The sequence below is a fragment of the Maylandia zebra genome, linkage group LG16 (genome assembly GCF_041146795.1).
Source record: "Maylandia zebra isolate NMK-2024a linkage group LG16, Mzebra_GT3a, whole genome shotgun sequence".
Taxonomy (NCBI): domain Eukaryota; kingdom Metazoa; phylum Chordata; class Actinopteri; order Cichliformes; family Cichlidae; genus Maylandia; species Maylandia zebra.
Genome location: NC_135182.1, coordinates 22,460,700 through 22,474,647, shown reverse-complemented (window position 1 = coordinate 22,474,647; position 13,948 = coordinate 22,460,700). Strand labels below are relative to the sequence as shown.

Genomic DNA, 13,948 nt, shown 5'->3' with positions numbered 1-13,948 from the left:
AAGACCACACCGAGTCTCACTCCTGTCAGCTAAGAACAGAAAACTGAGGTTATAATTCACAACAAAATTGGACAATAGAAAACTGATGTGATGATTGTCTGCGAAGGTTCTCAGTCATCCAGGTCATGGTAATCTAAGGAAAGAAAAGCGACTGGACTTCTTTAAGATTCAGTAGCAACACTCAGATGGTAGGGACATAATTTGATGTAAACAACATAAACGCATGGATCTATCCTTCATTTCAGCATTGGTTCAGATGTGATGATGTGGGAATATGTTCTTGCACACTTTAAGCTTCTTAGCACTGACTGTGCATCATTTTAAACAGACAACTTTAGCATTGCTAACCTGTCCATCCTTTTATGATCATAGTTTACCCATCTTCTGATGGCTGCTCTCAGCTGGATAACATGCCATGTCACAAAGTTTAAGTCAATTCACTGTAATCCAATAGAGGTCTTTTGAGATATGGGGGAGCAGGAGATTCACATCAATGGATGTGCTGTAACTGTGTGATGCTACCCTGCCATTATAGAACAAAATCTATGAGGAATGCTAAATCCATGCCAAAAAGAATTAAAGCATTTCTGAGCATGGAAAAGTGTACCTAATAAAGTGTCTGGGGAGTGTTCAGTTTGGCTATGCAACCTTTTCTTTTTAAATTTTGGAATGCTTTGACATTTGGGAAAATACGTTACTTTCCGAGTGTAAGATGAGACTATTGATATGACCCCCATTCTTTTTCCACTCCAAGATGAAAAAAGGTCCACTTGCCACAGCATGACAAGAAACATTTTTGACACATAACTTCTTGTATAAGCTCTCTATATTTCCATTTGTAATTTAACGTGAAGTGTAAAAACGTTCAAATACTGGTGTAAAATGTAGTATCATGCTTAGGGTTGCGATATCAAAATGCATGCAAATCTTTCCTGAAAAGCAAGGATGCCTCTGTATTCCAGGTAAATTCTACAGCAATTTCATTAACCAGTTGTTTTCTTTGTAAATGTCTCAGAGGGACATGTATTGTGTGTTTTTAATCAGCAGATTCAGAGAACGCTGTTAAAAATTACATACTTAAATGATCACTTCAGATTTCTGTGCAGGATTGATAATGACAATCGCCATAGGAGTTAACTGAGAACTGAGAGGACCTTTTTACAGTGAGTGGCACATTTTTCAGCCCTTTAAAAATCAGATACAATACTAACAGGAGATCAAGCATTGTGGTATTTTTGTACATTTGACTTTTGTTTGCCGAGGACACATTCGGGGCTGCAAAGTGATGCAATGTATTTCTAAATCGGGCCAAAAATTGAGTCAGATAAAGGATTCCACATCGACAGAGCCAGTGACACTGTGAGAAGTCTTTTCTTCAGCATCTTTCATTGTTTTGGTCATACTCTGTGTAATCATTGCTGCCGTTAGAATTTCACAGTACAGCCTTCGCTACCGTTAAATATGCTATGGGAAATAAGTCTTTTTTGAGAGGTACCTTAAAGGACTTGTGGAGATAAAGTCAGTGGTGTGACTGTAGGCATCACAGGAAGTTGGGTTAATGCTGTCCTTATCCTAAGATAACCTTTCCCCCCCAAAAAATGTCTTTAAGCCCATGGATGAATCAGTATATCAACATTGCAAAAGTCATTATCCTTAAACATCTTGGAAACAGGGTTCAAATCTTTTTAGGCCACCTCGAAACAGCCAAAACACACAATCGCCCTTTATCAGCATTAAGAGATCTTTGATCTAGATGTTGCCTTTCTTTTGAGTGGTGATGATGGTGGTGGGGTTTTCTTTTGCCAATGTTTCTCCACAACATAGTAATTAAATGCTAAAATAATTGACACGAGCAGATTCAGAAGATGTAGGAGGACTGTAGTAGGAAGCAGAAAAAGGGTTTCTCTGAAAATCTTGTTCGCATTCCAGAAAAAATAAAGTCTTGGAGAGATTTTTTTAAAATTATCATCAGAATCCTTGACCAATAAAAATCTGTCACAAACTCAACCTGTGGCAAAGAAAACAACATAAATGCAAGACAAACACAACTGTACATAATTTCTCAACTATTCCAAAATGAAGAAAAGAGAAACAAGACGCACGAGAAGAGAATGTCTTCAAACTTCAAGAAATGTGCAAATCTAACACTTTGTTGGTAAAAAATACAGTGACAGTGAAAGTTCATTGAACATTCAAAGTTAAATATGGTATGCTGACTAGCTGTTTGAACACTCACTCTGTGCCAGCATCAAGATGGGATGATATATGACACATCACACATGATGAGTGGTGCGACATAAGACTGAACTGTTGGTGGTTTTGCACTGCTTAAAATATTGCAACACAAATCTCCTCACAGTGTATCCCACCAATGCCAATTGTGTGGCCAAAAGAGTTTCAGCATCCAAATCACTCTGTTAAGCTAACAAAAATAATTCAATCATAGCATATTAAACATCATTTTAGTAAAAGTTATAATCTTTGCTATCTAATACTATATAATTATACTATATTATAAACATTCTTTTCTACTTTGCTGGTTCTATTCTAGCTCATTGTTTTTTTCAGCAAATTTCGATCCATCAACTTGTGACATGCATTTCAGACGCATGGCCAAAAAGCTATGGAAGCAAATGAAAACAAAAAGATTTATCCTAATTATCTCAGAAATTCAGAGATAATTTGAAACACAAAAATCTACTCTGTTTTTCTAAATTAACAATATAACTTAAAATCCCTAAAGAGTCTTTTTGGACTTGAAAGATTTCACATGCAATAATGGTCCCACTGCAGACATACTTGAAAAGATTGGGAGATACAGTTTTTTTCAGTAGTAAAGATGGCACTGAACCTGTATGGCTCCAGGATACAAGATGACACATCTAAAATTCAATTTGGCTTCTCTGTGGTGACTCAAGACACAAAGACGCTTGTATATCTCAATGTTGCAAAGCTAAACCAAAAGAAAGGTGTATTAAACTAATTGGAAGGGGAGGTCATTACTGCTCATTAAATCAAGCTTTGAAGTCAACAGAGGCTCTTTCAGGATTTTAAGTTCTTTTGTAAATTCAGAAAAACAAGTTTTCTCTGAATTTCTGAGATAATTAGAAGAACTTGTCAAACTTCTTTTTTCTGTATTGATTAAATCCAAGGTAACCAATCTGGGTTAACTTGAATTAAACAGGCTTATCTTACTTTTTTCCTTGTCATATTAATAACAGGTGTCTCAGATGTTGACGTCTTGCCTGCGACATGCAACAATCTATGTATCGCAGTGCTTAACAAATGTATCAGACCACCTGTAACAGAAACAAGGAGCAAATATTTTAGAGTTCTTTCAGAAACTTGTTTGAAACTAAAAATTATACTTTTATTTACGAGAGCAATCCCAAAAGTAAGGTATCCAAAGCTGTGGGGACGTAGAGAAACTGTTCGTACGGCTGTTGGCCACACTGTTGCGATTGGTGCTTTCTCCACCCCCAAATGAGCATGCACGGTTTCGCTGGGATGCTCAATCTTGGCTTGGCAGCCCTTGAAAATGGAGCTCCCTTTGAACGCTACCGCCAAATATGAAGTTCGCGCAGTTATTCAATTTTTGAACTCAAAAGGCATTAAACTGGTTGAAATTCAGCACCAAGTGGTGTAGAAAGTTTACCGCCATAAGAAGAGGTGAAAGATGAGGTTCAATGCTTCCTGAAAGACATGACGGCAAGCTGGTATATCATCAGCATTCTAAAATTGCCACAGTGTCAACAAAAATGCATTAAAAAGAAATGATTCTTCAATGATAAATGATGTAAATATTATAGAAAATAAACAGCTGTTTATATTTGTGAAATAGGAGACCTTACTTTTGGGATTGACCTCGTATTAACCAGTACAGAAACATGAAAGAAAGAATTTTGGTAATCACCAATACTGTTGATTTAGGGCAGCTGTAGCATAAACCTTACAGTGGGTGATGATTTGTTAAATTCGTTAAGCAGTGAAAACTAAAAAAGCCACACTTGTTGTTTTGGTTTTATGTGTAAAAACTGAGTTGTGAATTCAAAACACTTTCACACCTACACACTCTGGGCCACTGCACGAAGTGCCTGTCAGTTTCAGAAGATTGGTGGTGGAAGTAGCTGCTGGTTTCCATGCTGGAAAGTTGCATGCATAAAGGGTGAAGTCATTCACTATTTAAAAAGCACTCTAGTCAAATACAGTATCCCTTTGTCTCAGTCTTTTATGGACTGTCTACACTAAGAGAATATTTAAATTATATTAGCAGTTACGTGTTTACATCTGCTGCTTGAGAAGTACATTTTAGCCTAAAGTCTTGATTTCTTACAGCTAACAATATCTGCATGTTATGTACGGTTGCCATTTTTGCTGACAAAAATCAAAGGTTGAAGGCTGTCTTTATCTCTCTGAAACCACAGAGCCATTGGAGCAAAAATTAGTGCTTTCTGGCTCACAGTCATAGCATAATGGGACACTTGATGGAACTGAGCCATCACAAACCAAATTAGTCTCACCTGTGCTATTTTTGCTCTGGCAAGTCAAAATGTCTGCTATCGAAAAGCTCCAAGTGGTAAATCTACCCTGCTTGTTGTCATGCATAGGTAACTGCACACAGTATATGCTGAAGTAGAGAAAAAGAGGCTTAGTGAGCTGATGAAGTGTCTGTTATTTATTTTTTTACTCACTTTATCTAACATGCAAGCAAATGTAGGTGAGTGTTTCCTTTTACAAAGCTCTGCTTCCTAAAGCAAAAGTTTCTTGTGTTTAAACACATTAAAAAATCCAGCATGACCGTAGGATTCAGTTTTGTCACTATGAGCCTAGCTGCAGCGGGTAAATGTAAACTTGTTGGCTTGACAATCAGACTTTGGAATGCCAAGCGTTTTTGCACTGCTCCTCCTCCAAATTGTCAGATTACTTTTAAACCCTTCTGGCCAGAGTAAATCAACTTTTCAAGGCCTTCGTAGTGATTTCCAATTCATCTTTATTGCCGTAGCTCCTGACTCATGAGCTCTGGGTGTGATTTTCTGAGGTGCCGGTTGGATTAGGGAGCTTAGTGCTTACGCCAGCTGAAGGTGATCATGATATCTGCTTCATGAAACAAATACGAGGGTGGCATTTCTGTCCGTTGTTCCAAGACCATGAATCCAAGACAGACTACTGAAGAACCCCACTGCTTCTGGGAGTGATGTGAATTTTGAGTCAATATTTTACTAATATATAAATATTTTTTCTTCATAGTTAGCGAATCAATACCCTAAGACTGTATATACGTGCAAATTATGATTTTATGACTTTTTTACAATATCTTTTATATTTGAAAAAAACATTTTTGTGACTTTTGTGACATTTTCCTCCTTGTAGTCCATTACAGATCATCAAAGATCAGTACCTTCCTATGAGGCTTCGACAGAGCAAAGTGAACAAAAGACAAAACTGACAGGAAAATGAGAGAAGTGTATTACAGACAACAGAGGAGAGCCGAATTGGTGTGTGGGATGAATAATACATTTGTCTCAATCCTTCCAATCCTGTAAGTTTTCAAAATGACAGTGATCAAAGTTGAGTCTGGAAGGGATGGTATTAAGGGGGAGATTAAAATGGTTGAGAGAGTGTAAAAGAGAACACCAGAGGGGGATAGAGAATATTTCTGTCTCTTGTCAGATTCTGTCATGACTTGTTTTACATTTACACTTTGCCTCTTTATCCCTCAGCTCCTCTCCTGGCAATACAAATAGGTTTGATAATTCGGTGTGGAAACAGCTGCCACAGCCTAATGCAAGTTCTGTCGAGGCAGCATACTGCGGTGCATTTATAAAAGGTCCATAACCCACCATTTCTTTTTCTTTTTTTTTCTGAAGTGCATTGTAAAAAAAACAAACAAAAAAAAATGGGAAAAAAAAGAACAAGTGATGCTAAAAAAAATCGGTATCATCTGTCTTCCATCATTTTAAACAAGCTCATGCTCACGGACATGAAAACACATCTCTCCGTACTTACTCTGAAACACACGCACACATGCACACAAAAAGCCACAACAGATGCCTCGTCTCTGGTGTATTGTATTTGTACGATAACGGGCTGGTGTGGGCGTCTGCAAAACAGCTCAGTTTGCACCTGAGTCAAAATCCATCTTTGCTGTAGTCGCCAACAGCACAGGGGAAAAGGAGCTGAGTAGGACACATCACACCAAGCCCACTCTCTCTGTAGAATAGTGAGCCTGTTCGCCTGATGCTCGCTTTATCTGCTCCCTTCCATTTCATGTTTGGTTTAAGATCAGTAAGTGACTGTTGCCCTCCTTTGCCAAAACTATTGCTTTTAGAGGATGGGCAGTGAAGAATTATTATTTTTATTTTTTTTTAGTTATGAGAAGCCAAATGTGATTCACAGCTGAAATTTGGGACTAAAGAATCATTTGAAATGCTAATGCTCTGAGTATGCCTTTTGTTTTGGGTTTTTTTCTTTTCTTTTTGGGCCTTTAAGCAAGAAAACTAGAATAAATAGATTTTAATGTGGGAACCGCTTAAGTCAGTATCGAACACATTACCCCGCATTTAACTTGTTAAAGAAAAGGAAAGAAAAAAGGACACTATCCAAGAAACTAGCCACGAGGAATGCTTTTGAAAGCTGCAGTGAACAGCTCTTATAGAGGATAGCAGAATTCATAAAACCTGCCACCTTTTGTCCATCCCTGTGTTGGATGTACGCTTGAGGAAAATGACTGCATACTCGAAGGGCACCAAATAATTGTGGTGCTTCAGGCACAGCCAGTAGGACTGAAATAAAACAAGTGCTCTCTCACAATCCATGCTTGCTAAAAATAATCCTGTTCAGACGAGGGTGGCAGATTCTCGGCTGCATCCTCTGCTCTGTGGCTGTGGAGGCAACTGTTTGATAAGTGTAGAGCTATGAGAAAGAGATTGTACATAACGGTGTGCCTCTGTTCCACTGCACGCACATAAAGGTTTTTGATCCAGCACACAATCCGGTCATTTGTCCTGAATATGACTTAAACTCACAAAGGCAATTTGCGAGCAATGCTTGGATTATTTCAAACAAGTATGCAAGGCGCGTGAACCACAATCCACACAAGCAATCGCTCTGTACTGCACTAGTTTTGAAGGTTAACGTTCAAATACTTCTATCTGCACATTGGCAATTAATGACGCATTTTAAACACTTCATAATGAGGGTTTCCCCGTGAAACACTTGTTACCTAGCAACTGCAACCGGAATACATTACATCTGCATGTTCCCACAACTTAACATGTTTTAATGTAAACCTAGATTCATTTTGCACACCGCGTGATTTCTATAGGAAAGACGTGCTGACTGATGATGATTTCTCTCCATTTTGAGCAGCAGGAGTAAAAACCAGGAGAAGACTGAAGGGTGGTTTCACTTGACTGAGCAAAGTCTCTGCCCTGCTGTTGGTCATTCACTTCATCATTGTCTTTTCTTTGCCATTGCAGTGTCTGCTGTGGCTCTGGGATGAATATTTCAGGAGACTACACTATGTTCCATTTGTTACTTTGGTTGTAAACAGTGTTGGACTCCTCCCCAGGTAGCATGGTGTTTACATGCTGCCAAAAAACTCTGTTCACTTTACACAAACACTAGGCTGTTTGCTAATATGCTATTACCGTACGATTTATGCATCTGAACTGAGTTGGTTCACCTATTTTCCACTCTAAAATGTGTTCATTTTAAATAAACATGCAGGAATAAAATCACTGTTAAAGAAATCTAGCCTGCATTGTAAAGAAACTAAGCACTTATATAACAATAAATGTTAGATTCGTGTCTCTTCAGGGTAATTTTAAAGCAGACTCTCCTTTAAAAATACATTATTAATCCATGCCAGATGTTTGAATCTGATGAAAACGCCAGTTATGAGACGTTGAACAGCCATGTGTTTATTGGCTATATAAATTTGTTAGACATAGCCCTGCATGTAATTCATAATGCACTTTACTCCCATGCATTTTTGATGCTATAGAAAAATGGAGCAGGCTTACAGCCTCCACTTTCTTTCACCACAGGAGCCGAACCACCCGTCGGCTTTCAGCCTCAGGAAGCTGATTGGACTAAATGTTGCAGAATGAAGAACTATTTTCTCTCCCCCCCCCCTCTGTCTTCCTTTTTGTCAGGGTCATGTAAGCACACAAGAGCTTAATTTTCTTGCCCAATTGTTATTTTGAAGGACCGGTAAGATCAATAGGTGACAAGAGGAAGGACAATAAAGATTAACATGAGCTGAGGAAGGTAAGGCCACTTTAAGTGATGCGTGAGGGCCATGAAAAGGAAAACATGCCTTTCAGCTTGACTTCAGATAAATTAACTAATGACTTATGGAGTAAGAGGAATAGAAAGCTCACAGTAGATATAGAAGAGGACAAGATGTTTTCATCTCTTTACATCCCGACAAGTGATTGACTGACTTGCCTGTCAATTATAAACTAAATCTCCTGCGGGGGGTAATAGCTGTAGAAAAACAAATCCTAACTGATTTACTCAAACGTACATTTGACCTTTCTTTCGGTTTCCCTGCATTTCATTTTTAAAGTCATACTGAAAGTAATAGAATGGAGAAACAGTCTTAATTAGGGTATAATGGGGAGGACACTACCTGGAGGCAATGAAGCTGAAAGTTGGTGAATTTGATAGCTTTAACAAGATTGCATTTAAAAGTTACGTTCAGTTATGGGCTGCTTTTCAGACACAATAAATCATTCACCGACTGTAATGAACGATGGAGTCAAAAAATAATAAAAATAAAACAATAACAAAACTTTGCTGTGAAAAATAATCCTATGCTACAGAACTAATGACCATCATGGTTTGGTGGTACTGCCTTGCCATTTAAACTAATGATCACTAAGAAAAAAAGATAGAAGTAACCTGTGCAGAGAAAACATGACTGGGCCATTAGGTCTGAACTGTGATTTATGGACAGCAGTGAGCTAAAGCAAACTGTGGATAGCAAAAAGGTCAACAAAAATCAGGACTTCTAGTGAAAGAAGTCATAAATGCATAACAATTTGAAAACACACACCTCTCACTGCAGACAAAAGTCTGTTATTACTTTTTAAAAATGGTTTATAACCTCTGTACTTTGAGGAAATATACTGCAAAGTGCCCTGCCACCTCTTATTTAAACTGACAGGTAGGTCTGAGGGCAACTGTCCCCTCAAGGACAAACATCCGGCATCTGGACCTGGAAAGCTAAGCTGCTGTAAAAGGAGAATGTCACACACAGCAACAGCTTGTTTACAAAGGTAAACTAAAGATCATCATAGCGAGAGGAGGAATAAAACTAGAGGGAATTGGTTTGAGAATGAGCTTTTTGCTGTTACGATTTGTACACGGTGTTCTTTCATAGTTTTGCATTTTCAATCTGTTCAAAGCATCTCTTAAAAAAATCTGTTATTCCAAGGTTTTTGACATCCAAAAACAACAACAACAACAACAACAACAAATCACTCCAATATAGAAACTAAAACTTTTCCCACAACGATTTAGAAGTTTTCAAAGCTGTTGAGGCTTTGCTGTGTCATCAGTTGGGGGAATTATTCATTCTGGCTCAGCTCAAAATATGCTTACCATCTGTTCCATTTTATTCCAGTGCCTGGCTCATGGCTCATGTTTAATGTATCTGTGATAATAGCATCATCCATGTACAGCACAATGGCCTGCTCTACATCAGGAAATCAGTGAAAGCAATCAAAAGGGAGACCTTGGCTGCATGAATGCTTTCAAAACGACCTTTTATCTGAATAAACTGCTTCATTGCCGGTGAAACGGACAATGCCCATACATAATCGACCTTCTGAAATATACATTGCCTTGAAAAGTATGAAATACACAGAGTTATATATCAGTAAGATGACCACACTACAGCAGTATTAAGATCTATTTAAATCTTTAGCCTGCGAGGTTAAGTTTGATTGACGTTAATAAGATCATTCCCTTGAGTAATATATGGGGGACATATGGAAGTGGAATATCTAATGGCCCTTCCAGGCACATTTGCTTATACATATACTGTATAAGACATGCACATACACACAAACACCTACACACATGCTGCACTTTAAATATATGTACACATACACAATTAAGAACACAGAAGCGACTGAAATTACATGTGTAGGTTTCCCAAACACTAACATTCTACTGACCAACTCAGTGATTAGAAAATTAAATCCTTAAGGGATGTGCATATACGCTAAGATAAACCGTGCAACAGGAAAGACACGCATTTTCAACAAAGTTTGTGGCATTACAGTACTTGAATTTGCCTTGAATTGAACTGAATACAAATGTTACTGTACATACAAGAGGTCAAGCAGCACACCACTAAAGATCAGTGCCCTTGAGTCACGTTTTTCTTATGGTAATTTCCGTCTCTGCGCAACACACAGCAGACTGTTAGTTACACCCAGCATGTCGCAGTCATGCTGTAAGCCTAATACCCATGAATACTAACTTTGCTTATATTAGTGGCAGTATGGAAAAACAACATTTCATTAAAAAAAAAAGTTTTCAACAATATGACACCAGGCATTTTTTCTTTGCATTATAAGTATTGTAAACAAACAAACAAGAAAAAAAAGACAATAAAAAGGTCATTCTGAGTCTTCCAGCCAGAGTGGATACAATCTGCAAAACAAGGCAAAAAAGCAGCAAATCCTCACAGGCATTATCTGCCTGCGCTTTGTTTGTTTGCATACAGCTAATTAGTTCAGTTATGTTTTTGTTTCCTTGGACTATCGCTGTCACATTCTGTTTTAAATGTGCTCGCACATCCTTCACCTGCTGCCCTTCCTGTGTGATCTCTTGCCCCACCCTAATGTGCTGCACCTGTGTCCAACTGTCGTCTCGTTCCCACGCTATACAAGTTTCACGTGTTCCCTTTGTCCTCTGCCAGATACACTTTTTTTCACAGCAGACATTTTGACAGAAATTAGTAGGTAAACACAGGTGTTACTAATTACATTAATCAAGGCACTGCCCCTAAATAGACACCTAATCTTCATCATTGTCACTGGTAACACCTGTTTCTTTTTTTTCCATGCAGTAGCTGCTTTAAAAATGCCTTTCATCTTCATCCGTATGTCAGAGATTACATCTCAGTGTTTGTCACACTTCCACGTGCTGCTCTGGCTTCTTCTTTTGTTTGCCATACCTAACTATCTACCTGTGTAAAAAATCTTTTTTTAGCACTTTGAGCAAAGACTGAGGTTTTTAACTCTGTTACAAATTGACGTCCTCTGCTTCCACGTCTGATACATCACTATCTAGAGAGCTACGGTACTTTGTATATTTGCAAACATTTGGCTCTGGACACATACAATCTTCTGTGTTGCCAATTCCTCCACAGGAGGAATTTCAAATGCACTCTGTGATGTGCCAAGCCAATCTTTCAATTTATCGTCTAATGGCAGCCACTCTCATCAAAAACATATTTGAATATGTGTATCTTCATTTGTGATCTTCTGCCGAAGAACGTTGGCTCTAGGCAACTAGCCTGTGGGGGCCACATCAAATGACTTTGGCTTTGAGGAAGATGAGAGAGTAGCATCATCTTAATCTTTTGCTCCCAGACAGGGCTTTCACTACTACCTTTAATCACCTCACTGTGAATTCTCACTGCTGGCTCATGCTTCCTCATTCCATTTTATCCTTGCCCAAAGAGAACCACCTAGCCTTGCAAGTAACCACAGTGGACAGCTGAGGTGGCTCATTAACACCAGACGTGTCCAAGTCTAGGAAACGCGCTTCCTAATGGCTTAATTAAGACATAGTGTGGGGTTGCAGGTATTGTGCTGCAATATTTCGACCTGAAATTGTTTATATGAAAGAACCCGAACCTACTCTCAAAACATATCTTACTTTTAGAGCTGTCTGAATATTCGATGCAATATTTAGTTGGTGTGCTATGAAAATATAATAAAACTTTACTTAAGGAAAAGAATGTATGAATCTTACCGTGAGCTTATCCTAGTGGGGTCACATCAGTGACAGCTTTCCTCCCTGCTGTTGCTGAAAATAAAGAATGATTATAAGATAGAATAAAGCAGTTTCTATGTGGCTAGCATATTTATAGTAGTGGTTTGAAGATTATATACAATAATCGTGGGCATAAATGTCATGTCAATTTTTGGTTTTGAATGATTTACTTGAACTGTATAACTTTAAAAAAAAACAAGAGCTGGGAGCAGAAGTTTAAATTTATTTGGGTTTTCTTATGTTTAGAGGAGTAATGGTGAGCCTTTCAAACCTAAGAACACTGTACCCACTGTCAAGCATGGTGCCTGTAGCATCATGTTGAGGCGCTGCTTTGCTGCGAGTGGGAATGGTACATTGCACAAAGTAATGAAGGAGCAATTCTTACAAATTCCTCAACTTCAACTTTTGGAATGGATATAGTAAGGTAACATTAAGTTTATGGACATGTCTTTCTCAAATAACCTACTTCAACCCTATAGGAATGTTGTGGACTAAAACATCTGGGTCTACAGCAGGAAACCAACCAATTAAACCAATTCTACCAAGAGGATCGTTCAAATATTGAGCCAGAATCAAGCCAGAAGCTTGGCTACCAATTTAAACTTGTGCACGCAGATTTTGTGCACAAAAGGTATGCTGTACACTCATCCCACCCTGGAAAATGAACAGGGCAAAGAAATCATGAAAAGACCAAAATTACCATGACATTCATGCCCATGATAAGTGTATGAAACATTCTGACCAAAACTTTATATTACAAAAGATATAAAATGCCTTATTTACATAACTTCGGAAAATAATGTGCTTTGTTTTACCTGTGTTAGAATACTTAAGGCTATGTTCTTTAATCCAAGTTTTGCAATTCTGGCCTTTCTTATATTAAAAGAAATTTACCTGTGTTATTTCTGTAGAGCTTCTGGCAGTGGGCACTAGGAGCAAGGAGTCACAAGAGAGCTGCAAGAGACTGTCAGTCTGCTGTGAAGTCAGCCAGATGGGAGACATCTTCACCGCAGGGAAAAGCAGTGAACAGAAACAGGTGAAGAGAGAAAGAAAGAATATAAAAGCAACTGAAGCAGAATTAGAGGAACTGTGTGTGCGCGACACAAGGATGTCGGATGTGGCAGCCAGGAAATCGCGGAAGTTCAGAGAAAGACATGAATAAAACAAAACAATGTGAAGGGGTGGACGAGCAGAGAAGTGAAAAGGAAGTAGGGAAAACAAAGGGTTCTTCCTGGTGCTGTGGATGCTAATATTCATATGTGTCCAGTTAATAAGACACAATAACAGCTGATTATTGTGTGTGTAACCCTGAATAAGCTGGCTGTGCATGAAGGGATGTGTCATAACAGTGGTAAGATACAAACGCATCACCCAGGATAAAGGTAAGAAGATAGAAGTGAGGGGGATGGAAAATAAAAATATAAAACAAAAGGGCATACGCACTTTAATTCCATGCCAAAACCAAAGCTTTGAGGTCTACGTATCAACCCACACGCAGACACATTCTCTGTGCGGTGATTTAGAGCAACTCAGTCACAATTTTACAAGGCAGCAAGACTCATGATCTCCTGTCCCGGAGCATATAAGCTGTCCATCAGCAAGAACTCAGGCAGCAACAATACATGTGATACCAGGATTCATGATAACCTTGCTGCTGCCCTCGGCTCCTGGCTGTCAGATGCACTCCTTTTTGCACTGATTTTGTGGAGTATCACAATTACTTGTTAGTTAAATTGTGCAGAATAAACTGAGGCCATTGCATGGTTAAGTTGTGTAACACCACAACATTTACATTCAGGGAGCTTCATCTTGACTGTGAGGTCTTTCAGTGAAATTAGCCTCAGTTATTAAAACTGTCTATCAGGCATGTGGTACAGTTAATAAAATTGCCCAGGTCAAAGCTGTTCTTCAGCAGAACAGCGTTATCATT

General features: G+C 38.5%; 1 long non-coding RNA gene across 1 annotated transcript; it reads left to right on the top strand.

The window, feature by feature from the left end:
- The first annotated feature begins 4,598 nt into the window (after positions 1-4,598).
- LOC101476249 (uncharacterized) lies at positions 4,599-5,832 on the top strand. The gene is made up of 3 exons (XR_191294.2): positions 4,599-4,717; positions 5,371-5,539; positions 5,721-5,832. It is a non-coding gene; the product is annotated as an uncharacterized LOC101476249 (long non-coding RNA).
- Positions 5,833-13,948: the final 8,116 nt, after the last annotated feature.